We start from the raw sequence: 25556 nt of genomic DNA on the forward strand, positions 1-25556 counted from the left end.
AGGAACATGTTTACAAAGGCCTGTGAAACGCAGTTTCTTCTCAGACCTGATCTCGGTGAAGTAGAACTTCTGCTCTGCCGTGTCCTACATGGGCCTAGAGCTGAAAGGGACAAAGTCCTCTGCTGTGTCTTCAAGGGCAGACAGGCCCCACAGCGTCCGGCTTCCAGCTCTTTGGGTAGCTAAGAAACAGCTCGCTGCCCACTGGTGTTCTACAGGGTACTGGGAACATGTCCTACAAAGGCCTGTGAAACGCAGTTTCTTCCCAGACCTGATCTCGCTGAAGTAGAACTTCTGCTCTGCCGTGTCCTGCATGGGCCTAGAGCTGAAAGGGACAAAGTCCTGTCTTGTGTCCTCAAGGGCAGACTGGTCCCACAGCGTCCGGCTTCCAGCTCTTTGGCAGGCTAAGAAACAACTCGCTCTGCACAGGGCTCTTAAAGCCTACAGGGAACATGTCTTACAAAGGCCTGTGAAACGCAGTTTCTTAGCAGGCCTGATCTCGGTGAAGTAGAACTTCTGCTCTGCCGTGTCCTACATGGGCCTAGAGCTGAAAGGGACAAACTAATCCGTTGTGACTTCAAGGGCAGACAGGCCCCACAGCGTCCAGCTTCCAGCTCTTTGGGCAGCTGAGAAACAGCTTGCTCTGCACTGCTGTTTTACAGCCTACCGGGAACATGTCTTACAAAGGCCTGTGAAACGCAGTTTCTTCTCAGACCTGATCTCGCTGAAGTAGAAATTCTGCTCTGCCGTGTCCTGCATGGGCCTAGAGCTGAAAGGGACAAAGTTCTGCCTTTAGCCCTCAAGGGCAGACTGGTCCCACAGCGTCCGGCTTCCAGCTGTTTGGGAAGCTAAGAAATAGCTCACTCTGCACAGGGCTTTTACAAGCCTACCGGGAGCATGTCTGACAAAGGCCTGTGAAACGCAGTTTCTTCCCAGGCCTAATCTCGCTGAAGTAGAATATCTGCTCTGCCGTGTCCTATTTGCCCCTAGAGCTGCAATTCACAAAGTCCTGCCTTGTTTCCACAAGGGGAGGCAAGTCCCTCAGGTCCGGTTTCCAGCTCTTTGGGCAGCTGAGAAACAACTCGCTCTGGACAGGGCTCCTACAAGGCTACCAGGAACATGTTTACAAAGGCCTGTGAAACGCAGTTTCTTCCCAGGCCTGATCTCACTGAAGTAGAAGTTCAGCTCTGCCATGTCCTACATGGGCCTAGAGCTCAAAGGGAGAAAGTCCAGCCTCGTGTCCTCAAGGGCAGAGAGGCCCCGCAGCGTCCGGCTTCCAGCTCTTTGGGCAGCTGAGAAACAGCTTGCTCTGCACTGCTGTTTTACAGCCTACCGGGAACATGTCTTACAAAGGCCTGTGAAACGCAGTTTCTTCCCAGACCTGATATCGCTGAAGTAGAACTTCTGCTCTGCCGTGTCCTGCATGGGCCTAGAGCTGAAAGGGACAAAGTCCTGTCTTGTGTCCTCAAGGGCAGACTGGTCCCACAGCGTCCGGCTTCCAGCTCTTTGGCAGGCTAACAAACAACTCGCTCTGCACAGGGCTCTTAAAGCCTACCGGGAACATGTCTTACAAAGGCCTGTGAAACGCAGTTTCTTCCCAGGCCTGATCTCGCTGAAGTAGCACTTGTGCTCAGCCATGTCCTACACTGGCCTAGAGCTGAAAGGGACAAAGTTCTGCCTTTTGTCCTCAAGGGCAGACTGGTCCCACAGCGTCCGGCTTGCAGCTGTTTGGGAAGCTAAGAAACAGCTCACTCTGCTCACGGCTTTTACAAGCCTACCGGGAGCATGTGTTACAAAGGCCTGTGAAACGCAGTTTCTTCCCAGGCCTGATCTCGCTGAAGTAGAGCTTCTGGTCTGCCGTGTCCTATTTGACCCTAGAGCTGCAATTCACAAAGTCCTGCCTTGTTTCCACAAGGGGAGGCAAGTCCCTCAGCGTCCGGCTTCCAGCTCTTTGGGCAGCTAAGAAACAACTCGCTCTGCACACGGCTCCTACAAGCCTACCAGGAACATGGTTACAAAGGCCTGTGAAACGCAGTTTCTTCCCAGGACTGATCTCGCTGAAGTAGAAGTTCAGCTCTGCCGTGTCCTACATGGGCTTAGAGCTCAAAGGGAGAAAGTCCAGCCTTGTGTCCTCAAGGGCCGAGAGGCCCCAAAGCGTCCGGCTTCCAGCTCTTTGGGCAGCTGAGAAACAGCTTGCTCTAGACTGCTGTTTTACAGCCTACCGGGAACATGTCTTACAAAGGCATGTGAAACGCAGTTTCTTCTCAGATCTGATCTCGCTGAAGTAGAACTTCTGCTCTGCCGTGTCCTGCATGGGCCTAGAGCTGAAAGGGACAAAGTCCTGTCTTGTGTCCTCAAGGGCAGACTGGTCCCACAGCGTCCGGCTTCCAGCTCTTTGGCAGGCTAAGAAACAACTCGCTCTGCACAGGGCTCCTACAAGCCTAACAGGAACATGTTTACAAAGGCCTGGGAAACGCAATTTCTTCCCAGGCCTGATCTCGCTGAAGCAGAAGTTCAGCTCTGCCGTGTCCTACATGGGCCTAGAGCTCAAAGGGAGAAAGTCCAGCCTTGTGTCCTCAAGGGCAGACAGGCCCCACAGCTTCCGGCTTCCAGCTCTTTGGGCAGCTGAGAAACAGCTTGCTCTGCACTGCTGTTTTACAGCCTACCGGGAACATGTCTTACAAAGGCCTGTGAAACGCAGTTCCTTCCCAGGCCTGATCTCGCTGAAGTAGAACTTCCGCTCTGCCGTGTCCTGCATGGGCCTAGAGCTAAAAGGGACAAAGTCCTGTCTTGTGTCCTCAAGGGCAGACTGGTCCCACAGCGTCCGGCTTCCAGCTCTTTGGCAGGCTAACAAACAACTCGCTCTGCACAGGGCTCTTAAAGCCTACCGGGAACATGACTTACAAAGGCCTGTGAAACGCAGTTTCTTCCCAGGCCTGATCTCGCTGAAGTGGAACTTCTGCTCTGCCGTGGCCTACATGGGCCTAGAGCTGAAAGGGACAAAGTTCTGCCTTTTGTCCTCAAGGGCAGACAGGTCCCACCGCGTCCGGCTTCCAGCTCTTTGGGAAGCTAAGATACAGCTCACTCTGCTCAGGGCTTTTACAAGCCTACCGGGAGCATGTCTTACAAAGGCCTGTGAAACGCAGTTTCATCTCAGGCCGGCTCTCGCTGAAGTAGAACTTCTGCTCTGCCGTGTTCTACATGGGCCTATAGCTGAAAGGGACAAAGTTCTTCCTTTTGTCCTCAAGGGCAGACAGGTCCCACAGCGTCCGGCTTCCAGCTCTTTTGGCAGCTAAGAAACAGCTCACTCTGCTCAGGGCTTTTACAAGCCTACCGGGAGCATGTCTTACAAAGGCCTATGAAACGCAGTTTCATCTCAGGCCTGCTTTCGCTGAAGTAGAACTTCTGCTCTGCCGTGTCCTACCTGGGCCTAGAGCTGAAAGGGACAAAGTCCTCTGCTGTGTCTTCAAGGGCAGACAGGCCCCGCAGCGTCCGGCTTCCAGCTCTTTGGGCAGCTAAGAAACAGCTCGCTCTGCACTGGTGTTTTACAGCCTACCGGGAACATGTCTTACAAAGGCCTGTGAAACGCAGTTTCTTGCCAGACCTGATCCCGCTGAAGTAGAACTTCTGCTCTGCCGTGTCCTACATGGGCCTAGAGCTGAAAGGGACAAAGTCCTGTCTTGTGTCCTCAAGGGCAGACTGGTCCCACAGCGTCCGGCTTCCAGCTCTTTGGGAGGCTAAGAAACAACTCGCTCTGCACAGGGTTCTTAAAGCCTACCGGGAACATGTCTTACAAAGGCCTGTGAGACGCAGTTTCTTGCCAGGCCTGATATCGCTGAAGTAGAACTTCACCTCTGCCGTGTCCTACATGGGCCTAGAGCTGAAATGGACAAAGTCCTCGGTTGTGTCTTCAAGGGCAGACAGGCCCCACAGCGTCCGGCTTCCAGCTCTTTGGGCAGCTGAGAAACAGCTTGCTCTGCACTGCTGTTTTACAGCCTACCGGGAACATGTCTTACAAAGGCCTGTGAAACGCAGTTTCTTCCCAGGCCTGATCTCGCTGAAGTAGAACTTCTGCTCTGCCGTGTCCTACATGGGCCTAGAGCTGAAAGGGACAATGTTCTGCCTTTTGTCCTCAAGGGCAGACACGTCCCACAGCGTCCGGCTTCCAGCTCTTTGGGAAGCTAAGAAACAGCTCACTCTGCTCAGGGCTTTTACAAGCCTACCGGGAGCATGTCTTTCAAAGGCCTATGAAACGCAGTTTCATCTCAGGCCTGCTCTCGCTGAAGTAGAACTTCTGCTCTGCCGTGTCCTACATGGGCCTAGAGCTCAAAGGGAGAAAGTCCAGCCTTGTGTCCATAAGGGCCGAGAGGCCCCACCGCGTACGGCTTCCAGCTCTTTTGCAGTCTAAGAAAAAACTCGCTCTGCACAGGGCTCTTAAAGCCTACCGGGAACATGTCTTACAAAGGCCTGTGAGACGCAGTTTCTTCCCAGGCCTGACCTCGCCGAAGTAGAACCTCTTCTCTGCCGCGTCCTATTTGACCCTAGAGCTACAATTCACAAAGTCCTGCCTTGTTTCCACAAGGGGAGGCAAGTCCCTCAGCGTCCGGCTTCCAGCTCTTTGGGCAGCTAAGAACCAACTCGCTCTGCACAGGGCTCCTACAAGCCTACCAGGAACATGTTTACAAAGGCCTGCGAAACTCAGTTTCTTCCCAGGCCTGATCTCGCTGAAGCAGAAGTTCAGCTCTGCCGTGTCCTACATGGGCCTAGAGCTCAAAGGGAGAAAGTCCAGCCTTGTGTCCTCAAGGGCAGAGAGGCCCCACAGCGTCCGGCTTCCAGCTTTTTGGGCAGCTGAGAAACAGCTTGCTCTGCACTGCTGTTTTACAGCCTACCGGGAACATGTCTTACAAAGGCCTGTGAAACGCAGTTTCTTCCCAGACCTGATCTCGCTGAAGTAGAACTTCTGCTCTGCCGTGTCCTGCATGGGCCTAGAACTGAAAAGGACAAAGTCCTGTCTTGTGTCCTCAAGGGCAGACTGGTCCCACAGCGTCCGGCTTCCTGCTCTTTGGGCAGCTGAGAAACAGCTTCCTCTGCACTGCTCTTTTACGGCTGACCGGGAACATGTCTTACAAAGGCCTGTGAAACGCAGTTTCTTCCCAGACCTGATCTCGCTGAAGTAGAACTTCCGCTCTGCCGTGTCCTGCATGGGCCTAGAGCTGAAAGGGACAAAGTCCTGTCTTGTGTCCTCAAGGGCAGACTGGTCCCACAGCGTCCGGCTTCCAGCTCTTTGGCAGGCTAAGAAACAACTCGCTCTGCACAGGGCTCTTAAAGCCTACCGGGAACATGTCTTACAAAGGCCTGTGAAACGCAGTTTCTTCCCAGGCCTGATCTCGCTGAAGTAGAACTTCTGCTCTGCCGTGTCCTACATGGGCCTAGAGCTGAAAGGGACAAAGTTCTGCCTTTTGTCCTCAAGGCCAGACAGGTCCCACAGCGTCCGGCTTCACCTCTTTGGGAAGCTAAGAGACAGCTCACTCTGCTCAGGGCTTTTACAAGCCTCCCGGGAGCATGTCTCACAAAGGCATGTGAAACGCAGTTTCTTCCCAGGCCTGATCTCGCTGAAGTAGAGCTTCTGCTCTGCCGTGTCCTACATGGGCCTAGAGCTGAAAGGGACAAAGTTCTGCCTTTTGTCCTCAAGGGCAGACAGGCCCCACAGCGTCCGGCTTCCAGCTCTTTGGGCAGCTAAGAAACAGCTCGCTCTGCACTGGTGTTTTACAGCATACCGGGAACATGTCTTACAAAGGCCTGTGAAACGCAGTTACTTCCCAGACCTGATCTCGCTGAAGTAGAACTTCTGATCTGACGTGTCCGGCATGGGCCTAGAGCTGAAAGGGACAAAGTCCTGTCTTGCGTCCTCAAGGGCAGACTGGTCCCACAGCGTCCGGCTTCCAGCTCTTTGGCAGGCTAAGAAACAACTCGCTCTGCACAGGGTTCTTAAAGCCTACCGGGAACATGTCTTACAAAGGCCTGTGAGACGCAGTTTCTTCCCAGGCCTGATCTCGCTGAAGTAGAACTTGTGCTCAGCCATGTCCTACACTGGCCTAGAGCTGAAAGGGACAAAGTTCTGCCTTTTGTCCTCAAGGGCAGACTGGTCCCACAGCGTCCGGCTTCCAGCTATTTGGGAAGCTAAGAAACAGCTCACTCTGCTCAGGGCTTTTACAATCCTACCGGGAGCAGGTCTTACAAAGGCCTGTGAAACGCAGTTTCTTCCCAGGCCTGATCTCGCTGAAGTAGAGCTTCTGCTCTGCCGTGTCCTATTTGACCCTAGAGCTGCAATTCACAAAGTCCTGCCTTGTTTCCACAAGGGGAGGCAAGTCCCTCAGCATCCGGCTTCCAGCTCTTTGGGCAGCTAAGAAACAACTCGCTCTGCACACGGCTCCTACAAGCCAACCAGGAACATGTTTACAAAGTCCTGTGAAACGCAGTTTCTTCCCAGGCCTGATCTCGCTGAAGTAGAAGTTCAGCTCTGCCGTGTCCTACATGGGCCTAGAGCTCAAAGGGAGAAAGTCCAGCCTTGTGTCCTCAAGGGCAGAGAGGCCCCACAGCGTCCGGCTTCCAGCTCTTTGGGCAGCTGAGAAACAGCTTGCTCTGCACTGCTGTTTTACAGCCTACCGGGAACATGTCTTACAAAGGCCTGTGAAACGCAGCTTCTTCTCAGATCTGATTTCGCTGAAGTAGAACTTCTGCTCTGCCGTGTCCTGCATGGGCCTAGAGCTGAAAGGGACAAAGTCCTGTCTTGTGTCCTCAAGGGCAGACTGGTCCCACAGCGTCCGACTTCCAGCTCTTTGGCAGGCTAAGAAACAACTCGCTCTGCCCAGGGCTCTTAAAGCCTACCGGGAACATGTCTTACAAAGGCCTGTGAAACGCAGTTTCTTCCCAGGCCTGATCTCGCTGAAGTAGTACTTCTGCTCTGCCGTGTCCTATTTGACCCTAGAGCTGCAATTCACAAAGTCCTGCCTCGTTTCCTCAAGGGGAGGCAAGTCCCTCAGCGTCCGGCTTCCAGCTCTTTGGGCAGCTAAGAAACAACTCGCTCTGCACACGGCTCCTACAAGCCTACCAGGAACATGTTTACAAAGGCCTGTGAAACGCAGTTTCTTCCCAGGCCTGATCTCGCTGAAGTAGAAGTTCAGCTCTGCCGTGTCCTACATGGGCCTAGAGATCAAAGGGAGAAAGTCCTGTCTTGTGTCCTCAAGGGCAGACTGGTCCCACAGCGTCCAGCTTCCAGCTCTTTGGCAGGCTAAGAAACAACTCGCTCTGCACAGGGCTCTTAAAGCCTACCGGGAACATGTCTCACTAAGGCCTGTGAAACGCAGTTTCTTCCCAGGCCTGATCTCGCTGAAGTAGAACTTCTGCTCTGCCGTGTCCTACATGGGCCTAGAGCTGAAAGGGACAAAGTTCTGCCTTTTGTCCTCAAGGCCAGACAGGTCCCACAGCGTCCGGCTTCACCTCTTTGGGAAGCTAAGAAACAGCTCACTCTGCTCAGGGCTTTTACAAGCCTCCCGGGAGCATGTCTCACAAAGGCATGTGAAACGCAGTTTCTTCCCAGGCCTGATCTCGCTGAAGTAGAGCTTCTGCTCTGCCGTGTCCTACATGGGCCTAGAGCTAAAAGGGACAAAGTTCTGCCTTTTGTCCTCAAGGGCAGACAGGTCCCACAGCGTCCGGCTTCCAGCTCTTTGGGCAGCTAAGAAACAGCTCGCTCTGCACTGGTGTTTTACAGCCTACCGGGAGCATGTCTTACAAAGGCCTATGAAACGCAGTTTCATCTCAGGCATGCTCTCGCTGACGTAGAACTTCTGCTCTGCAGTGCCCTAAATGGGCCTAGAGCTGAAAGGGACAAAGTCCTCTGCTGTGTCGTCAAGGGCAGACAGGCCCCACAGCGTCCGGCTTCCAGCTCTTTGGGCAGCTAAGAAACAGCTCGCTCTGCACTGGTGTTTTACAGCCTACTGGGAACATGTCCTACAAAGGCCTGTGAAACGCAGTTTCTTGCCAGGCCTGATCTCGGTGAAGTAGAACTTCTGCTCTGCCGTGTCCTACATGGGCCTAGAGCTGAAAGGGACAAAGTCCTCCGTTGTGTCTTCAAGGGCTGACAGGCCCCACAGCGTCCGGCTTCCAGCTCTTTGGGAAGCTAAGAAACAGCTCACTCTGCACAGGGCTCTTAAAGCCTACCGGGAACATGTCTTACATAGGCCTGTGAGAAGCAGTTTCGAACCAGGCCTGATCTCTCTGAAGTAGAACTTCTGCTCTGCCGTATCCTACATGGGCCTAGAGCTAAAAGGGACAAAGTCCTGTCTTGTGTCCTCAAGGGCAGACAGGCCCCACAGTGTCCGGCTTCCAGCTCTTTTGCAGTCTAAGAAACAACTTGCTCTGCACAGATCTCTTAAAGCCTACCGGGAACATGTCTTACAAAGGCCTGTGAAACGCAGTTTCTTCCCAGGCCTGATCTCGCTGAAGTAGAAGTTCAGCTCTGCCGTGTCCTACATGGGCCTAGAGCTCAAAGGGAGAAAGTCCAGCCTTGTGTCCTCAAGGGCAGAGAGGCCCCACAGCGTCCGGCTTCCAGCTCTTTGGGCAGCTGAGAAACAGCTTGCTCTGCACTGCTGTTTTACAGCCTACCGGGAACATGTCTTACAAAGGCCTGTGAAACGCAGTTTTTTCCCAGGCCTGATCTCGCTGAAGTAGAACTTCTGCTCTGCCGTGTCCTACATGGGCCTAGAGCTGAAAGGGACAAAGTCCTCTGTTGTGTCTTCAAGGGCAGACAGGTCCCACAGCGTCCGGCTTCCAGCTCTTTGGGCAGCTAAGAATCACCTCGCTCTGCACTGGTGTTTTTCAGCCTACAGGGAACATGTCTTACAAAGGCATCTGAAACGCAGTTTCTTCCCAGGCCTGATCTCGGTGAAGTAGAAGTTCTCCTCTGCCGTGTCCTACTTGGGCCTAGAGCTGAAAGGGACAAACTCCTGCCTTCTCTCCTCAGGGGCAGTGCGGAAGCACAGTGTCCGCCTTCCAGCTTTTGGGCAACTAAGAAAAAACTCGCTCTGCATCGGGCTCCCACAAGCCTACCGGGAACATGTCTTACAAAGGCCTGTGAAACGCAGTTTCTTGCCAGGCCTGATCTCGGTGAAGTAGAACTTCTGCTCTGCCGTGTCCTGCATGGGCCTAGAGCTGAAAGGGACAAAGTCCTGTCTTGTGTCCTCAAGGGCAGACTGGTCCCACAGCGTCCGGCTTCCAGCTCTTTGGCAGGCTAAGAAACAACTCGCTCTGCACAGGGCTCTTAAAGTCTACCGGGAACATGTCTTACAAAGTCCTGTGAAACGGAGTTTCTTCCCAGGCCTGATCTCGCTGAAGTTGAACTTCTGCTCTGCGGTGTCCTACATGGGCCTAGAGTTGAAAGGGACAAAGTCCTCTGTTGTGTCTTCAAGGGCAGACAGGTCCCACACCGTCCGGCTTCCAGCTCCTTGGGCAGCTAAGAATCAGCTCGCTCTGCTCTGGTGTTTTACAGCCTACCGGGAACATGTCTTACAAAGGCCTGTGAAACGCAGTTTCTTCCCAGGCCAGATCTCGTTGAATTAGAACTTCTCCACTGCCGTGTTCTACATGGGCCTAGAGTTGAAAGGGCCAAACTCCTGCCTTCTCTTCTCAAGGGCAGGGCGGCAGCACAGTGACCGCCTTCCCGCTTTTGGGGAACTAAGAAACAACTCGCTCTGCATCGGGCTCCTACAAGCCTACCGGGAACATGTCTTACAAAGGCCTGTGAAACGCAGTTTCTTCCCAGGCCTGATCTCGCTGAAGTAGAACTTCTGCTCATGGGCCTAGAGCTGAAAGGGACAAAGTCCACTGTTGTGTCTTCAAGGGCAGACAGGCCCCACAGCGTCCGGCTTCCAGCTCTTTTGCCAGCTGAGAAACAGCTGGCTCAGGACTGGTGTTTTACAGCCTACCGGGAACATGTCTTCCAAAGGCCTGTGAAATGCGGTTTCTTCCCAGGCCTTATCTCGCTGAAGTAGAACTTCTCCTCTGCCGTGTCCTACATGGGCCTAGAGCTGAAAGGGACAAAGTCCTCTGCTGTGTCTTCAAGGGCAGACAGGCCCCACAGCGTCCGGCTTCCAGCTCTTTTTCAGTCTAAGAAACAGCTCGCTCTGCACTGGTGTTTTACAGCCTACCGGGAACATGTCTTACAAAGGCCTGTGAAACACAGTTTCTTCCCAGGCCTGATCTCGCTGAAGTAGAACTTCTGCTCTGCCGTGTCCTACATGGGCCTAGAGCAGAAAGGGACAAAGTCCTCCGTTGTGCCTTCAAGAGCAGCCAGGCCCCACAGCGTCCGGCTTCCAGCTCTTTGTGAAGCTAAGAAACAGCTCACTCTGCACAGGGCTTTTACAAGCCTACCGGGAGCATGTCTTACAAAGGCCTATAAAACGCAGTTTCATCTCAGGCCTGCTCTCGCTGAAGTAGAACTTCTGCTCTGCCGTGTCCTACATGGGCCTAGAGCTAAAAGGGACAAAGTCCTGTCTTGTGTCCTCAAGGGCAGACAGGCCCCACAGCTTCCGGCTTCCAGCTCTTTGGCAGTCTAAGAAACAAATCGCTCTGCACAGGGCTCTTAAAGCCTACCGGGAACATGTCTTACAAAGGCCTGTGAGACGCAGTTTTGAACCAGGCCTGATCTCGCTGAAGTAAAACTTCTGCTCTGCCGTGTCCTACATGGGCCTAGAGCTAAAAGGGACAAAGTCCTGTCTTGTGTCCTCAAGGGCAGAGTGGTCCCACAGCGTCCGGCTTCCAGCTCTTTGGCAGTCTAAGAAACAAATCGCTCTGCACAGGGCTCTTAAAGCCTACCGGGAACATGTCTTACAAAGGCCTGTGAGACGCAGTTTTGAACCAGGCCTGATCTCGCTGAAGTAAAACTTCTGCTCTGCCGTGTCCTACATGGGCCTAGAGCTAAAAGGGACAAAGTCCTGTCTTGTGTCCTCAAGGGCAGACTGGTCCCACAGCGTCCGGCTTCCAGCTCTTTGGCAGGCTAAGAAACAACTCGCTCTGCACAGGGATCTTAAAGCCTACCAGGAACATGTCTTACAAAGGCCTGTGAAACGCAGTTTCTTCCCAGGCCTGATCTCGCTGAAGTAGAACTTCTGGTCTGCCGTGTCCTACATGGGCCTAGAGCTGAAAGGGACAAAGTTCTGGTTTTGTCCTCAAGGGCAGACACGTCCCACAGCGTCTGGCTTCCAGCCCTTTGGGAAGCTAAGAAACAGCTCACTCTGCTCAGGGCTTTTACAAGCCTACCGGGAGCATGCCTTACAAAGGCCTATGAATCGCAGTTTCATCTCAGGCATGCTCTCGCTGACGTAGAACTTCTGCTCTGCAGTGCCCTACATGGGCCTAGAGCTGAAAGGGACAAAGTCCTCTGCTGTGTCTTCAAGGGCAGACAGGCCCCACAGCGTCCGGCTTCCAGCTCTTTGGGCAGCTAAGAAACAGCTCGCTCTGCACTGGTGTTTTACAGCCTACTGGGAACATGTCCTACAAAGGCCTGTGAAACGCAGTTTCTTGCCAGGCCTGATCTCGGTGAAGTAGAACTTCCGCTCTGCCGTGTCCTACATGGGCCTAGAGCTGAAAGGGACAAAGTCCTCCGTTGTGTGTTCAAGGGCTGACAGGCCCCACAGCGTCCGGCTTCCAGCTCTTTGGGCAGCTAAGAAACAGCTCACTCTGCACAGGGCTCTTAAAGCCTACCGGGAACATGTCTTACAAAGGTCTGTGAGAAGCAGTTTCGAACCAGGCCTGATCTCTCTGAAGTAGAAGTTCTGCTCTGCCGTGTCCTACATGGGCCTAGAGGTAAAAGGGACAAAGTCCTCTCTTGTGTCCTCAAGGGCAGACAGGCCCAACAGCGTCCGGCTTCCAGCTCTTTTGCAGTCTAAGAAACAACTCGCTTTGCACAGGGCTACTACAAGCGTAACAGGGACATGTTTACAAAGGCCTGGGAAACGCAGTTTCTTCCCAGGCCTGATCTCGCTGAAGTAGAACTTCTGCTCTGCCGTGTCCTACATGGGCCTAGAGCTGAAAGGGACAAAGTTCTGCCTTTTGTCCTCAAGGGCAGACACGTCCCACAGCGTCCGGCTTCCAGCTCTTTGGGAAACTAAGAAACAGCTCACTCTGCTCAGGGCTTTTACAAGCCTACCGGGAGCATGTCTTACAAAGGCCTATGAAACGCAGTTTCATCTCAGGCCTGATCTCGCTGAAGTAGAAGTTCAGCTCTGCCGTGTCCTGCATGGGCCTAGAGCTGAAAGGGACAAAGTCCTGCCTTGTGTCCTCAAGGGCAGACTGGTCCCACAGCGTCCGGCTTCCAGCTCTTTGGCAGGCTAAGAAACAACTCGCTCTGCACAGGGCTCTTAAAGCCTACCGGGAACATGTCTTACAAAGGCCTGTGAAACGCAGTTTCTTCCCAGGCCTGATCTCGCTGAAGTAGAGCTTCTGCTCTGCCGTGTCCTACATGGGCCTAGAGCTAAAAGGGACAAAGTTCTGCCTTTTGTCCTCAAGGGCAGACAGGCCCCACAGCGTCCGGCTTCCAGCTCTTTGGGCAGCTAAGAAACAGCTCGCTCTGCACTGGTGTTTTACAGCATACCGGGAACATGTCTTACAAAGGCCTGTGAGACGCAGTTTCTTCCCAGGCCTGATCTCGCTGAAGTAGCACTTCTGCTCTGCCGTGTCCTATTTGACCCTAGAGCTGCAATTCAAAAAGTCCTGCCTTGTTTCCACAAGGGGAGGCAAGTCCCTCAGCGTCCAGCTTCCAGCTCTTTGGGCAGCTAAGAAACAACTCGCTCTGCACACGGCTCCTACAAGCCTACCAGGAACATGTTTATAAAGGCCTGTGAAACGCAGTTTCTTCCCAGGCCTGATCTCGCTGAAGCAGAAGTTCAGCTCTGCCGTGTCCTACATGGGCCTAGAGCTCAAAGGGAGAAAGTCCAGCCTTGTGTCCTCAAGGGCAGAGAGTCCCCACATCGTCCGGCTTCCAGCTCTTTGGGCAGCTGAGAAACAGCTTGTTCTGCACTGCTGTTTTACAGCCTACCGGGAACATGTATTACAAAGGCCTGTCAAACGCAGTTTCTTCCCAGACCTGATCTCGCTGAAGTAGAACTTCTGCTCTGCCGTGTCCTGCATGGGCCTAGAGCTGAAAAGGACAAAGTCCTGTCTTGTGTCCTCAAGGGCAGGCTGGTCCCACAGAGTCCGGCTTCCAGCTCTTTGGGCAGCTGAGAAACAGCTTGCTCTGCACTGCTCTTTTACAGCTGACCGGGAACATGTCTTACAAAGGCCTGTGAAACGCAGTTTCTTAGCAGGCCTGATCTCGGTGAAGTAGAACTTCTGCTCTGCCGTGTCCTACATGGGCCTAGAGCTGAAAAGGACAAAGTCCTGTCTTGTGTCCTCAAGGGCAGACTGGTCCCACAGCGTCCGGCTTCCAGCTCTTTGGGCAGCTGAGAAACAGCTTGCTCTGCACTGCTCTTTTACAGCTGACCGGGAACATGTCTTACAAAGGCCTGTGAAACGCAGTTTCTTCCCAGACCAGATCTCGCTGAAGTAGAACTTCCGCCCTGCCGTGTCCTACATGGGCCTAGACCTCAAAGGGAGAAAGTCCAGCCTTGTGTCCATAAGGGCAGAGAGGCCCCACCGCGTCCGGCTTCCAGCTCTTTTGCAGTCTAAGAAACAACTCGCTCTGCACAGGGCTCTTAAAGCCTACCGGGAACATGTCTTACAAAGGCCTGTGAGACGCAGTTTCTTCCCAGGCCTGATCTCGCTGAAGTAGAACTTCTGCTCTGCCGTGTCCTATTTGACCCTAGAGCTGCAATTCACAAAGTCCGGCCTTGTTCCCACAAGGGGAGGCAAGTTCCTCAGCGTCCGGCTTCCAGCTCTTTGGGCAGCTAAGAAACAACTCACTCTGCTCAGGGCTCCTACAAGCCTTCCAGGAACATGTTTACAAAGGCCTGTGAAACGCAGTTTCTTCCCAGGCCTGATCTCGCTGAAGCAGAAGTTCAGCTCTGCCGTGTCCTACATGGGCCTAGAGCTCAAAGGATGAAAGTCCAGCCTTGTGTCCTCAAGGGCAGAGAGGCCCCAGAGCATCCGGCTTCCAGCTCTTTGGGCAGCTGAGAAACAGCTTGCTCTGCACTGCTGTTTTACAGCCTACAGGGAACATGTCTTACAAAGGCCTGTGAAACGCAGTTTCTTCCCAGACCTGATCTCGCTGAAGTAGAACTTCTGCTCTGCCGTGTCCTGCATGGGCCTAGAGCTGAAAGGGACAAAGTCCTGTCTTGTGTCCTCAAGGGCAGACAGGTCCCACAGCGTCCGGCTTCCACCTCTTTGGGCAGCTGAGAAACAGCTTGCTCTGCACTGCTGTTTTACAGCTGACCGCGAACATGTCTTACAAAGGCCTGTGAAACGCAGTTTCTTAGCAGGCCTGATCTCGGTGAAGTAGAACTTCTGCTCTGCCGTGTCCTATTTAACCCTGGAGCTGCAATTCACAAAGTCCTGCCTTGTTTCCACAAGGGGAGGCAAGTCCCTCAGCGTCCGGTTTCCAGCTCTTTGGGCAGCTAAGAAACAACTCGCTCTGCACAGGGATCCCACAAGCCTACCGGTAACATGTCTTAAAAAGGCCTGTGAAACGCAGCTTCTTGCCAGGCCTGATCTCGGTGAAGTAGAACTTCTGCTCTGCCGTGTCCCACATGGGCCTAGAGCTAAAAGGGACAAAGTCCTGCCTTGTGTCCTCAAGGGCAGACAGGCCCCACAGCGTCCGGCTTCCAGCTCTTTTGCAGTCTAAGAAACAACTCGCTCTGCACAGGGCTACTACAAGCGTAACAGGGACATGTTTACAAAGGCCTGGGAAACGCAGTTTCTTCTCAGGCCTGATCTCGCTGAAGTAGAAGTTCAGCTCTGCCGTGTCCTACATGGGCCTAGAGCTCAAAGGGAGAAAGTCCAGCCTTGTGTCCTCAAGGGCAGACAGGCCCCACAGCATCCGGCTTCCAGCTCTTTGGGCAGCTGAGAAACAGCTTGCTCTGCACTGCTGTATTACAGCCTGCCGGGAACATGTCTTACAAAGGCCTGTGAAACGCAGTTTCTTCCCAGACCTGATCTCGCTGAAGTAGAACTTCTGCTCTGCCGTGTCCTGCATGCGCCTAGAGCTGAAAGGGACAAAGTCCTGTCTTGTGTCCTCAAGGGCAGACTGGTCCCACAGCGTACGGCTTCCAGCTCTTTGGCAGGCTAAGAAACAACTCGCTCTGCACAGGGCTCTTAAAGCCTACAGGGAACATGTCTTACAAAGGCCTGTGAAACGCAGTTTCTTGCCAGGCCTGATCTCGGTGAAGTAGAACTTCTGCTCTGCCGTGTCCTACATGGGCCTAGAGCTGAAAGGGACAAAGTAATCCGTTGTGACTTCAAGGGCAGACAGGCCCCACAGCGTCCAGCTTCCAGCTCTTTGGGCAGCTGAGAAACAGCTTGCTCTGCACTGCTGTTTTACAGCCTACCGGGAACATGTCTTACAAAGGCCTGTGAAACGCAGTTTCTTCTCAGACCTGATCTCGGTGAAGTAGAAATTCTGCTCTGCCGTGTCCTGCATGGGCCTAGAGCTGAAAGGGACAAAGTTCTGCCTTTAGCCCTCAAGGGCAGACTGGTCCCACAGCGTCCGGCTTCCAGCTGTTTGGGAAGCTAAGAAATAGCTCACTCTGCACAGGGCTTTTACAAGCCTACCGGGAGCATGTCTGACAAAGGCCTGTGAAACGCAGTTTCTTCCCAGGCCTAATCTCGCTGAAGTAGAATATCTGCTCTGCCGTGTCCTATTTGCCCCTAGAGCTGCAATTCACAAAGTCCTGCCTTGTTTCCACAAGGGGAGGCAAGTCCCTCAGGTCCGGTTTCCAGCTCTTTGGGCAGCTGAGAAACAACTCGCTCTGGACAGGGCTCCTACAAGCCTACCAGGAACATGTTTACAAAGGCCTGTGAAACGCAGTTTCTTCCCAGGCCTGATCTCACTGAAGTAGAAGTTCAGCTCTGCCATGTCCTACATGGGCCTAGAGCTCAAAGGGAGAAAGTCCAGCCTCGTGTCCTCAAGGGCAGAGAGGCCCCGCAGCGTCCGGCTTCCAGCTCTTTGGGCAGCTGAGAAACAGCTTGCTCTGCACTGCTGTTTTACAGCCTACCGGGAACATGTCTTACAAAGGCCTGTGAAACGCAGTTTCTTCCCAGACCTGATATCGCTGAAGTAGAACTTCTGCTCTGCCGTGTCCTGCATGGGCCTAGAGCTGAAAGGGACAAAGTCCTGTCTTGTGTCCTCAAGGGCAGACTGGTCCCACAGCGTCCGGCTTCCAGCTCTTTGGCAGGCTAACAAACAACTCGCTCTGCACAGGGCTCTTAAAGCCTACCGGGAACATGTCTTACAAAGGCCTGTGAAACGCAGTTTCTTCCCAGGCCTGATCTCGCTGAAGTAGAACTTCTGCTCTGCCGTGTCCTATTTGACCCTAGAGCTGCAATTCACAAAGTCCTGCCTTGTTTCCACAAGGGGAGGCAAGTCCCTCAGCGTCCGGTTTCCAGCTCTTTGGGCAGCTGAGAAACAACTCGCTCTGCACAGTGCTCCTACAAGCCTACCAGGAACATGTTTACAAAGGCCTGTGAAACGCAGTTTCTTCTCAGACCTGATCTCGGTGAAGTAGAACTTCTGCTCTGCCGTGTCCTACATGGGCCTAGAGCTGAAAGGGACAAAGTCCTCTGCTGTGTCTTCAAGGGCAGACAGGCCCCACAGCGTCCGGCTTCCAGCTCTTTGGGTAGCTAAGAAACAGCTCGCTGCCCACTGGTGTTCTACAGCCTACTGGGAACATGTCCTACAAAGGCCTGTGAAACGCAGTTTCTTCCCAGGCCTGATCTCGCTGAAGTAGAAGTTCAGCTCTGCCGTGTCCTACATGGGCGTAGAGCTCAAAGGGAGAAAGTCCAGCCTTGTGTCCTCAAGGGCAGAGAGGCCCCACAGCGTCCGGCTTCCAGCTCTTTGGGCAGCTGAGAAACAGCTTGCTCTGCAGTGCTGTTTTACAGCCTACCGTGAACATGTCTTACAAAGGCCTGTGAAACGCAGTTTCTTCCCAGACCTGATCTCGCTGAAGTAGAACTTCTGCTCTGCCGTGTCCTGCATGGGCCTAGAGCTGAAAGGGACAAAGTCCTGTCTTGTGTCCTCAAGGGCAGACTGGTCCCACAGCGTCCGGCTTCCAGCTCTTTGGCAGGCTAAGAAACAACTCGCTCTGCACAGGGCTCTTAAAGCCTACAGGGAACATGTCTTACAAAGGCCTGTGAAACGCAGTTTCTTAGCAGGCCTGATCTCGGTGAAGTAGAACTTCTGCTCTGCCGTGTCCTACATGGGCCTAGAGCTGAAAGGGACAAACTAATCCGTTGTGACTTCAAGGGCAGACAGGCCCCACAGCGTCCAGCTTCCAGCTCTTTGGGCAGCTGAGAAACAGCTTGCTCTGCACTGCTGTTTTACAGCCTACCGGGAACATGTCTTACAAAGGCCTGTGAAACGCAGTTTCTTCTCAGACCTGATCTCGGTGAAGTAGAAATTCTGCTCTGCCGTGTCCTGCATGGGCCTAGAGCTGAAAGGGACAAAGTTCTGCCTTTAGCCCTCAAGGGCAGACTGGTCCCACAGCGTCCGGCTTCCAGCTGTTTGGGAAGCTAAGAAATAGCTCACTCTGCACAGGGCTTTTACAAGCCTACCGGGAGCATGTCTGACAAAGGCCTGTGAAACGCAGTTTCTTCCCAGGCCTAATCTCGCTGAAGTAGAATATCTGCTCTGCCGTGTCCTATTTGCCCCTAGAGCTGCAATTCACAAAGTCCTGCCTTGTTTCCACAAGGGGAGGCAAGTCCCTCAGGTCCGGTTTCCAGCTCTTTGGGCAGCTGAGAAACAACTCGCTCTGGACAGGGCTCCTACAAGGCTACCAGGAACATGTTTACAAAGGCCTGTGAAACGCAGTTTCTTCCCAGGCCTGATCTCACTGAAGTAGAAGTTCAGCTCTGCCATGTCCTACATGGGCCTAGAGCTCAAAGGGAGAAAGTCCAGCCTCGTGTCCTCAAGGGCAGAGAGGCCCCGCAGCGTCCGGCTTCCAGCTCTTTGGGCAGCTGAGAAACAGCTTGCTCTGCACTGCTGTTTTACAGCCTACCGGGAACATGTCTTACAAAGGCCTGTGAAACGCAGTTTCTTCCCAGACCTGATATCGCTGAAGTAGAACTTCTGCTCTGCCGTGTCCTGCATGGGCCTAGAGCTGAAAGGGACAAAGTCCTGTCTTGTGTCCTCAAGGGCAGACTGGTCCCACAGCGTCCGGCTTCCAGCTCTTTGGCAGGCTAACAAACAACTCGCTCTGCACAGGGCTCTTAAAGCCTACCGGGAACATGTCTTACAAAGGCCTGTGAAACGCAGTTTCTTCCCAGGCCTGATCTCGCTGAAGTAGCACTTGTGCTCAGCCATGTCCTACACTGGCCTAGAGCTGAAAGGGACAAAGTTCTGCCTTTTGTCCTCAAGGGCAGACTGGTCCCACAGCGTCCGGCTTCCAGCTGTTTGGGAAGCTAAGAAACAGCTCACTCTGCTCACGGCTTTTACAAGCCTACCGGGAGCATGTGTTACAAAGGCCTGTGAAACGCAGTTTCTTCCCAGGCCTGATCTCGCTGAAGTAGAGCTTCTGCTCTGCCGTGTCCTATTTGACCCTAGAGCTGCAATTCACAAAGTCCTGCCTTGTTTCCACAAGGGGAGGCAAGTCCCTCAGCGTCCGGCTTCCAGCTCTTTGGGCAGCTAAGAAACAACTCGCTCTGCACACGGCTCCTACAAGCCTACCAGGAACATGGTTACAAAGGCCTGTGAAACGCAGTTTCTTCCCAGGCCTGATCTCGCTGAAGTAGAAGTTCAGCTCTGCCGTGTCCTACATGGGCTTAGAGCTCAAAGGGAGAAAGTCCAGCCTTGTGTCCTCAAGGGCCGAGAGGCCCCAAAGCGTCCGGCTTCCAGCTCTTTGGGCAGCTGAGAAACAGCTTGCTCTAGACTGCTGTTTTACAGCCTACCGGGAACATGTCTTACAAAGGCATGTGAAACGCAGTTTCTTCCCAGACCTGATCTCGCTGAAGTAGAACTTCTGCTCTGCCGTGTCCTGCATGGGCCTAGAGCTGAAAAGGACAAAGTCCTGTCTTGTGTCCTCAAGGGCAGGCTGGTCCCACAGCGTCCGGCTTCCAGCTCTTTGGGAAGCTGAGAAACAGCTTGCTCTGCACTGCTCTTTTACAGCTGACCGGGAACATGTCTTACAAAGGCCTGTGAAACGCAGTTTCTTAGCAGGCCTGATCTCGGTGAAGTAGAACTTCTGCTCTGCCGTGTCCTACATGGGCCTAGAGCTGAAAAGGACAAAGTCCTGTCTTGTGTCCTCAAGGGCAGACTGGTCCCACAGCGTCCAGCTTCCAGCTCTTTGGGCAGCTGAGAAACAGCTTGCTCTGCACTGCTCTTTTACAGCTGACCGGGAACATGTCTTACAAAGGCCTGTGAAACGCAGTTTCTTCCCAGACCAGATCTCGCTGAAGTAGAACTTCCGCCCTGCCGTGTCCTACATGGGCCTAGACCTCAAAGGGAGAAAGTCCAGCCTTGTGTCCATAAGGGCAGAGAGGCCCCACCGCGTCCGGCTTCCAGCTCTTTTGCAGTCTAAGAAACAACTCGCTCTGCACAGGGCTCTTAAAGCCTACCGGGAACATGTCTTACAAAGGCCTGTGAGACGCAGTTTCTTCCCAGGCCTGATCTCGCTGAAGTAGAACTTCTGCTCTGCCGTGTCCTATTTGACCCTAGAGCTGCAATTCACAAAGTCCGGCCTTGTTCCCACAAGGGGAGGCAAGTTCCTCAGCGTCCGGCTTCCAGCTCTTTGGGCAGCTAAGAAACAACTCACTCTGCTCAGGGCTCCTACAAGCCTTCCAGGAACATGTTTACAAAGGCCTGTGAAACGCAGTTTCTTCCCAGGCCTGATCTCGCTGAAGCAGAAGTTCAGCTCTGCCGTGTCCTACATGGGCCTAGAGCTCAAAGGATGAAAGTCCAGCCTTGTGTCCTCAAGGGCAGAGAGGCCCCAGAGCATCCGGCTTCCAGCTCTTTGGGCAGCTGAGAAACAGCTTGCTCTGCACTGCTGTTTTACAGCCTACAGGGAACATGTCTTACAAAGGCCTGTGAAACGCAGTTTCTTCCCAGACCTGATCTCGCTGAAGTAGAACTTCTGCTCTGCCGTGTCCTGCATGGGCCTAGAGCTGAAAGGGACAAAGTCCTGTCTTGTGTCCTCAAGGGCAGACAGGTCCCACAGCGTCCGGCTTCCACCTCTTTGGGCAGCTGAGAAACAGCTTGCTCTGCACTGCTGTTTTACAGCTGACCGCGAACATGTCTTACAAAGGCCTGTGAAACGCAGTTTCTTAGCAGGCCTGATCTCGGTGAAGTAGAACTTCTGCTCTGCCGTGTCCTATTTAACCCTGGAGCTGCAATTCACAAAGTCCTGCCTTGTTTCCACAAGGGGAGGCAAGTCCCTCAGCGTCCGGTTTCCAGCTCTTTGGGCAGCTAAGAAACAACTCGCTCTGCACAGGGATCCCACAAGCCTACCGGTAACATGTCTTAAAAAGGCCTGTGAAACGCAGCTTCTTGCCAGGCCTGATCTCGGTGAAGTAGAACTTCTGCTCTGCCGTGTCCCACATGGGCCTAGAGCTAAAAGGGACAAAGTCCTGCCTTGTGTCCTCAAGGGCAGACAGGCCCCACAGCGTCCGGCTTCCAGCTCTTTTGCAGTCTAAGAAACAACTCGCTCTGCACAGGGCTACTACAAGCGTAACAGGGACATGTTTACAAAGGCCTGGGAAACGCAGTTTCTTCTCAGGCCTGATCTCGCTGAAGTAGAAGTTCAGCTCTGCCGTGTCCTACATGGGCCTAGAGCTCAAAGGGAGAAAGTCCAGCCTTGTGTCCTCAAGGGCAGACAGGCCCCACAGCATCCGGCTTCCAGCTCTTTGGGCAGCTGAGAAACAGCTTGCTCTGCACTGCTGTATTACAGCCTGCCGGGAACATGTCTTACAAAGGCCTGTGAAACGCAGTTTCTTCCCAGACCTGATCTCGCTGAAGTAGAACTTCTGCTCTGCCGTGTCCTGCATGCGCCTAGAGCTGAAAGGGACAAAGTCCTGTCTTGTGTCCTCAAGGGCAGACTGGTCCCACAGCGTCCGGCTTCCAGCTCTTTGGCAGGCTAAGAAACAACTCGCTCTGCACAGGGCTCTTAAAGCCTACAGGGAACATGTCTTACAAAGGCCTGTGAAACGCAGTTTCTTGCCAGGCCTGATCTCGGTGAAGTAGAACTTCTGCTCTGCCGTGTCCTACATGGGCCTAGAGCTGAAAGGGACAAAGTAATCCGTTGTGACTTCAAGGGCAGACAGGCCCCACAGCGTCCAGCTTCCAGCTCTTTGGGCAGCTGAGAAACAGCTTGCTCTGCACTGCTGTTTTACAGCCTACCGGGAACATGTCTTACAAAGGCCTGTGAAACGCAGTTTCTTCTCAGACCTGATCTCGGTGAAGTAGAAATTCTGCTCTGCCGTGTCCTGCATGGGCCTAGAGCTGAAAGGGACAAAGTCCTGTCTTGTGTCCTCAAGGGCAGACTGGTCCCACAGCGTCCGGCTTCCAGCTCTTTGGCAGGCTAACAAACAACTCGCTCTGCACAGGGCTCTTAAAGCCTACCGGGAACATGTCTTACAAAGGCCTGTGAAACGCAGTTTCTTCCCAGGCCTGATCTCGCTGAAGTAGAACTTCTGCTCTGCCGTGTCCTATTTGACCCTAGAGCTGCAATTCACAAAGTCCTGCCTTGTTTCCACAAGGGGAGGCAAGTCCCTCAGCGTCCGGTTTCCAGCTCTTTGGGCAGCTGAGAAACAACTCGCTCTGCACAGTGCTCCTACAAGCCTACCAGGAACATGTTTACAAAGGCCTGTGAAACGCAGTTTCTTCTCAGACCTGATCTCGGTGAAGTAGAACTTCTGCTCTGCCGTGTCCTACATGGGCCTAGAGCTGAAAGGGACAAAGTCCTCTGCTGTGTCTTCAAGGGCAGACAGGCCCCACAGCGTCCGGCTTCCAGCTCTTTGGGTAGCTAAGAAACAGCTCGCTGCCCACTGGTGTTCTACAGGGTACTGGGAACATGTCCTACAAAGGCCTGTGAAACGCAGTTTCTTCCCAGGCCTGATCTCGCTGAAGTAGAAGTTCAGCTCTGCCGTGTCCTACATGGGCGTAGAGCTCAAAGGGAGAAAGTCCAGCCTTGTGTCCTCAAGGGCAGAGAGGCCCCACAGCGTCCGGCTTCCAGCTCTTTGGGCAGCTGAGAAACAGCTTGCTCTGCAGTGCTGTTTTACAGCCTACCGGGAACATGTCTTACAAAGGCCTGTGAAACGCAGTTTCTTCCCAGACCTGATCTCGCTGAAGTAGAACTTCTGCTCTGCCGTGTCCTGCATGGGCCTAGAGCTGAAAGGGACAAAGTCCTGTCTTGTGTCCTCAAGGGCAGACTGGTCCCACAGCGTCCGGCTTCCAGCTCTTTGGCAGGCTAAGAAACAACTCGCTCTGCACAGGGCTCTTAAAGCCTACAGGGAACATGTCTTACAAAGGCCTGTGAAACGCAGTTTCTTAGCAGGCCTGATCTCGGTGAAGTAGAACTTCTGCTCTGCCGTGTCCTACATGGGCCTAGAGCTGAAAGGGACAAACTAATCCGTTGTGACTTCAAGGGCAGACAGGCCCCACAGCGTCCAGCTTCCAGCTCTTTGGGCAGCTGAGAAACAGCTTGCTCTGCACTGCTGTTTTACAGCCTACCGGGAACATGTCTTACAAAGGCCTGTGAAACGCAGTTTCTTCTCAGACCTGATCTCGCTGAAGTAGAAATTCTGCTCTGCCGTGTCCTGCATGGGCCTAGAGCTGAAAGGGACAAAGTTCTGCCTTTAGCCCTCAAGGGCAGACTGGTCCCACAGCGTCCGGCTTCCAGCTGTTTGGGAAGCTAAGAAATAGCTCACTCTGCACAGGGCTTTTACAAGCCTACCGGGAGCATGTCTGACAAAGGCCTGTGAAACGCAGTTTCTTCCCAGGCCTAATCTCGCTGAAGTAGAATATCTGCTCTGCCGTGTCCTATTTGCCCCTAGAGCTGCAATTCACAAAGTCCTGCCTTGTTTCCACAAGGGGAGGCAAGTCCCTCAGGTCCGGTTTCCAGCTCTTTGGGCAGCTGAGAAACAACTCGCTCTGGACAGGGCTCCTACAAGGCTACCAGGAACATGTTTACAAAGGCCTGTGAAACGCAGTTTCTTCCCAGGCCTGATCTCACTGAAGTAGAAGTTCAGCTCTGCCATGTCCTACATGGGCCTAGAGCTCAAAGGGAGAAAGTCCAGCCTCGTGTCCTCAAGGGCAGAGAGGCCCCGCAGCGTCCGGCTTCCAGCTCTTTGGGCAGCTGAGAAACAGCTTGCTCTGCACTGCTGTTTTACAGCCTACCGGGAACATGTCTTACAAAGGCCTGTGAAACGCAGTTTCTTCCCAGACCTGATATCGCTGAAGTAGAACTTCTGCTCTGCCGTGTCCTGCATGGGCCTAGAGCTGAAAGGGACAAAGTCCTGTCTTGTGTCCTCAAGGGCAGACTGGTCCCACAGCGTCCGGCTTCCAGCTCTTTGGCAGGCTAACAAACAACTCGCTCTGCACAGGGCTCTTAAAGCCTACCGGGAACATGTCTTACAAAGGCCTGTGAAACGCAGTTTCTTCCCAGGCCTGATCTCGCTGAAGTAGCACTTGTGCTCAGCCATGTCCTACACTGGCCTAGAGCTGAAAGGGACAAAGTTCTGCCTTTTGTCCTCAAGGGCAGACTGGTCCCACAGCGTCCGGCTTCCAGCTGTTTGGGAAGCTAAGAAACAGCTCACTCTGCTCACGGCTTTTACAAGCCTACCGGGAGCATGTGTTACAAAGGCCTGTGAAACGCAGTTTCTTCCCAGGCCTGATCTCGCTGAAGTAGAGCTTCTGGTCTGCCGTGTCCTATTTGACCCTAGAGCTGCAATTCACAAAGTCCTGCCTTGTTTCCACAAGGGGAGGCAAGTCCCTCAGCGTCCGGCTTCCAGCTCTTTGGGCAGCTAAGAAACAACTCGCTCTGCACACGGCTCCTACAAGCCTACCAGGAACATGGTTACAAAGGCCTGTGAAACGCAGTTTCTTCCCAGGCCTGATCTCGCTGAAGTAGAAGTTCAGCTCTGCCGTGTCCTACATGGGCTTAGAGCTCAAAGGGAGAAAGTCCAGCCTTGTGTCCTCAAGGGCCGAGAGGCCCCAAAGCGTCCGGCTTCCAGCTCTTTGGGCAGCTGAGAAACAGCTTGCTCTAGACTGCTGTTTTACAGCCTACCGGGAACATGTCTTACAAAGGCATGTGAAACGCAGTTTCTTCTCAGATCTGATCTCGCTGAAGTAGAACTTCTGCTCTGCCGTGTCCTGCATGGGCCTAGAGCTGAAAGGGACAAAGTCCTGTCTTGTGTCCTCAAGGGCAGACTGGTCCCACAGCGTCCGGCTTCCAGGTCTTTGGCAGGGTAAGAAACAACTCGCTCTGCACAGGGCTCCTACAAGCCTAACAGGAACATGTTTACAAAGGCCTGGGAAACGCAATTTCTTCCCAGGCCTGATCTCGCTGAAGCAGAAGTTCAGCTCTGCCGTGTCCTACATGGGCCTAGAGCTCAAAGGGAGAAAGTCCAGCCTTGTGTCCTCAAGGGCAGACAGGCCCCACAGCTTCCGGCTTCCAGCTCTTTGGGCAGCTGAGAAACAGCTTGCTCTGCACTGCTGTTTTACAGCCTACCGGGAACATGTCTTACAAAGGCCTGTGAAACGCAGTTCCTTCCCAGGCCTGATCTCGCTGAAGTAGAACTTCCGCTCTGCCGTGTCCTGCATGGGCCTAGAGCTAAAAGGGACAAAGTCCTGTCTTGTGTCCTCAAGGGCAGACTGGTCCCACAGCGTCCGGCTTCCAGCTCTTTGGCAGGCTAACAAACAACTCGCTCTGCACAGGGCTCTTAAAGCCTACCGGGAACATGACTTACAAAGGCCTGTGAAACGCAGTTTCTTCCCAGGCCTGATCTCGCTGAAGTGGAACTTCTGCTCTGCCGTGGCCTACATGGGCCTAGAGCTGAAAGGGACAAAGTTCTGCCTTTTGTCCTCAAGGGCAGACAGGTCCCACCGCGTCCGGCTTCCAGCTCTTTGGGAAGCTAAGATACAGCTCACTCTGCTCAGGGCTTTTACAAGCCTACCGGGAGCATGTCTTACAAAGGCCTGTGAAACGCAGTTTCATCTCAGGCCGGCTCTCGCTGAAGTAGAACTTCTGCTCTGCCGTGTTCTACATGGGCCTATAGCTGAAAGGGACAAAGTTCTTCCTTTTGTCCTCAAGGGCAGACAGGTCCCACAGCGTCCGGCTTCCAGCTCTTTTGGCAGCTAAGAAACAGCTCACTCTGCTCAGGGCTTTTACAAGCCTACCGGGAGCATGTCTTACAAAGGCCTATGA

Source organism: Equus caballus, chromosome 7, assembly GCF_041296265.1.
Source record: "Equus caballus isolate H_3958 breed thoroughbred chromosome 7, TB-T2T, whole genome shotgun sequence".
NCBI lineage: Eukaryota > Metazoa > Chordata > Mammalia > Perissodactyla > Equidae > Equus > Equus caballus.